This window comes from Bidens hawaiensis, unplaced genomic scaffold (genome assembly GCF_021521415.1).
Source record: "Bidens hawaiensis isolate Kalapana, Puna unplaced genomic scaffold, B.hawaiensis_p1.1 tig00018425_1, whole genome shotgun sequence".
NCBI lineage: Eukaryota > Viridiplantae > Streptophyta > Magnoliopsida > Asterales > Asteraceae > Bidens > Bidens hawaiensis.
Genome location: NW_027492783.1, coordinates 116,894 through 121,324, shown reverse-complemented (window position 1 = coordinate 121,324; position 4,431 = coordinate 116,894).

The following is a 4,431-nucleotide window of genomic DNA, read 5'->3' as shown; positions in this document are numbered from 1 at the left end:
GGCGTCTTCCCAAATCATGTAGTACATCCCCATTTCAAGGTCGGTTTGGGATTGGGATTGGGCAACAGCTCTTAACGAGTCATGAATTTGGGAAGACGACCCGTATTTTGTAAGGTAGACATCATACATGTTTGACAAGGTGGTGTTGAAAGCATTCTTTAAAGTTTGGCTATAATAGGGGTTTTGATCGTCGTTTAACCCAAGCTCATCACAAATTTTTTCTATTAAAGCTTCAACACCACCAGCATTGATGCAAGGGTTTAACGCAGCAGCACATGTCAAAACAGCGGGTAGTTCTTGAAAATATTTTCTAAATTTTTCTTTCATTTTTACACCCATATCAAAATAAGGTGCACCCCTACAATGAAGTTCACTCAACTTTGTGCACATGACAGCAATTTTTGGTAAAGCAATGGGGCTTGTTGGATAGTAAACCCCGGATAAACTAGTTGTGCAAGATTTAAAAATTTGAAGGACCTCCGTAACGATCTCAATCAATAACCAGTTTCTAGGATCGTACGGTGCACATTTACCCCTACTTGACAAAATTTGATGAAACGCAATTAACGATTCTTTTTGTTGGATGGCTTTCTCAAACATATTACAAGTCGAGTTCCATCTTGTTGGACAATCCCAATTTGGCCCCAACCATTGACAATTAGCTTCTACACAAAATTTTTTGTATCTTGAAAATGTTTTATTGTTGCTAAAAACATCTCGTAACATTCTTTTAAAATTGTTTCTTTGCGTTTCGATCACGTTTAACCCATCTTGCACGGCCAAGTTGATAATATGTGCAATGCATCGGCTATGAAAAAACGCTCCATCACAAATAGGTTTATACTTTAATTTTAAATGGCCAACCGCGGCCGTATTGTTGGACGCGTTATCAAACGAAATTGAGAAGATTTTATGTTCAATCTTGTATTGTCGAATGACTTTATCCAAGATTTGAAAAATATTTCTACCTGTGTGCGGGTAATCAAACAATTGAAACGCAATGGTTCGTTTCATCATTTGCCACGACTCGGGGTCAACCCAATGAGCCGTCACACAAATGTATGAGTCGGGCGAACCATGAGGTACCGACCACACATCCGTTGTTAAGTTTACACCAGTTTGTAAGTTTGAAAAGTATGAAATTAGTTCGGATTTAGCGTTTTTCCATGCTTTAAGACAATCTCTTCTAAGGGTCGAACGACTTACGTGTTGGTAGCGTGGTTGAACATAGTTTTGCATCATCTCCGTGAATTGAGGGTTGTCGAAGTGGTTGAAAGGAAGTGTTTGTTGAATCACAAAGTTTGAAAACTGTTGACGTACCGCTTCAACGTCGTACGTAAACACCGCTCCTTGATTCGTCATCTCCGGCTGCGAACTACTTCCCGATTCGTCCTTCAAGGCCTTGCAAAAGGGCCTTTGTACATGCGCTTTTAAAGTGGAGTTTGCATCTTTGCCATAAAACTTCAAACAATGTTTGCATCGAGCTTTTTGGCTACCGTTAGACATTTCGCATAGGTCGAAATGTTGCCAAACATCATGGTTTCGTTTCGTGGGGATGACCCGAACGACCGTTTCTCCCGTGTTCGAGGCACCCATGTTGACGGATGAAGCAGCACTTTGGGAGGCCATGATAATCGACTACGAAATAAGAGTGGTATACTCGAGTATGAAATAAACGACTACGAAATAAGAGCTTATGGAGTGGTAATGTGGTATAATTGAGCGTGAGATAACAAAATAATCGCGTATGAAATAAACGTTTAGAGCGTTTGGAGTTGTATAATCGAGTGTGATCTAACCAATACCCAACCTAAACTATATATAGATGTTTGTGGGGGTAAAATGGTAAAAAAAAAAAAAAAAACGGTCCAAAAACAAAAAAAACGGGCATATAGCCGTTATAAACCGGTTTTTTTATAAACCGGTTAACCGGTTTTTCCATAACCGGTTAATAAAAAAACCGGTTTTTCTATTAACCGGTTCGTTAACCGGTTTTGGATCTAGAACTTGTAACCGAAAGACGAACCGGCGGTTTCTAAATCGGTCAAACCGGTTTTTAAAAAACCGGTTTTCGTAAAAACCGGTTTCCGGTTTAAACCGGTAAACCGGTTCCCCAACCGGTTTTTTTGGCCATCTCTATTTATAACCAACATATATTATCCACTTGCTCTTCATAGTCCAAGAAGGCAAAGATCCATTTCACACTTCAGAAAATGCCAAAATTAGTTCCATCTTTTCCCAGAGTCTAAAACGTGAAAACGAGAATGAAAATGGACCATCTATTAGTTGGACCAATATAAAAAAAATGATATTATTGTGACCAAGTTGGGTACATAGAAAATACAATAACTTAATCCAAAGGCTAAGGTGATTTAAGAAAAAAAATAAGTGGACTCGAACTTCCATACTTTTTAACACCGTATTTTTTAATATTGTGTGCAACCATTTCATCACCAAAGCATCTAGAAAGTGAATCGTATTCTATGAATTATGATATTTATTCATTGGACAGTTAGTGTTTTACAGGCCCTCTTATTGGACAACCAATCGTTGGGAATGATTTTGGTCTAGTTCGTGGTCTGTTAAAAGTGGAAAGCACTCTAGTGGGATCCTCGCAGACATGTGGTCAGTTTTATCATGATCGAGCGATAGTGCTTCTAAGACTCGAACCAATGAATCCCGTAGATATGATGCAAAAAGGACTTTGTTATGTTCTTGATTTGAGATTTATCTTTGAAAAATACACACCAGAGTTTGAAGAGGCGGGGAAGGAGAGGGAGCTATGCATGTGTATATAATTTGTTGATGAAGTATTCGTTACTATCAAAATATGACTGTGTATGTTGATGAACTATATACGTATATGTATAATTTGTGTATGCATTAAATGGTTTGTAAGCATAATCATCTCATATCATCCTAAAACTATGAAATTCATTAACTCATTCCATTCATCTCCAAACCATTTTTTTAAACAATTAAGTTAGATAAATACTATTAAAAATCAGCAATAATAACAGTAGTTATTTATTATTGTTTAAATAATCATTTTTCATTACAATGTATTTTATTGATTTTTTTTTTGGATACTTTTAAGTAACATCTAGCTCGGGATACACAACACAATAATTCATCATCCATACCAATTTTCACATGTGAACAAGATAGTCATATATAATAACGTGCAATTCAAAAGGACATTTGCACTATACTTAGGCCAACCACAAGACATAATGTGGCTAAGTTGGTTTGACCATTAACCACTCAAAACCGTTTTAAAAGTTCTCTTGGCCAAGTTCAACAAAGATAAAAAAAAAAACAAATATTAATTGGCGAAAGCGTCACACACTCAAAATAGGTATAAACGCGTATACCAAATTGTTTGTGTCAGTGGCGCATCTAGACTAAAATTTCAGGTGTAACGTTCAAATTTTTTTTACCATATTTCATGCTATGTAAACGAACTTTTTTTACCATATTTCATAAAATAACCAAAAAAGTTCTTACCGTATTTCATACAATATCTGAAATTTTTTCTTACCGTATTTCATACAATAATTGAATTATTTTTTTTAACTTGATGTTGGACCGATATAATCGTTTTCTTAGATTTTTCATTTAAAAAGATTAGTATTAAGATTTTTCCGTTTCATCTTCCAAGCTCCCTAATTTTAGAAGAAACAAAATTTAAACTATAAACCCAAAATCAATTTCAATTTATACGTAAACCCTAAATCTCTAACTAGTTTACACAATTTATATAAACAAATTACTATTACAATTTTAGATAAAAGTAGAAAAACACCTAAATTGAACAAGTAACCGTAGAAGAGGGATTGAGGGAGCATTGAACGTCGGCTACTCGGCTGTAGGGTGGAGGTCCAGTGACCAGAGGAGGGCAGCTAGGGGTCGGGGAAATGTAAGGTGGAAGCAACTGCTGATGAAACTTTGTGTGGTTGAATGTTGATGTTCAGCCTAAACCAAACGTCCAACATCATGGAACAACGAACAATGTTTTATTTGGTATGGCCTTTAATCAATTTTAGCTCTTAATTTGGTTGGACTTTATACAAAAAGGGACAAAGTTAAATGTTTTTAAGGGTAGCGAATTACAAAAATCAACCAAAAGATTAATAAATTGGCACTACCGACGAAAGTTGAGGGGTAGCCTCCGCTACAAGCTAGGTCCGCCACTAGTTTGTGTTCAAAGGTTTATCTTCGCGATTATGTCATTCTCACTTGAAAGAATTTGTTTTAAATAACTTTACGTATTCTTATTTTTACATCAAGTTTTATTATTACTTACTGATACATAAAGGTGGAGATTTATATAGACTCACCAATTATACAAATTGCCTTGTATTCATTATTATAGCCATGCCTATTTCTTAAAAATCAACATTGACTTTTAAACCAAGTTCCTATATCTAT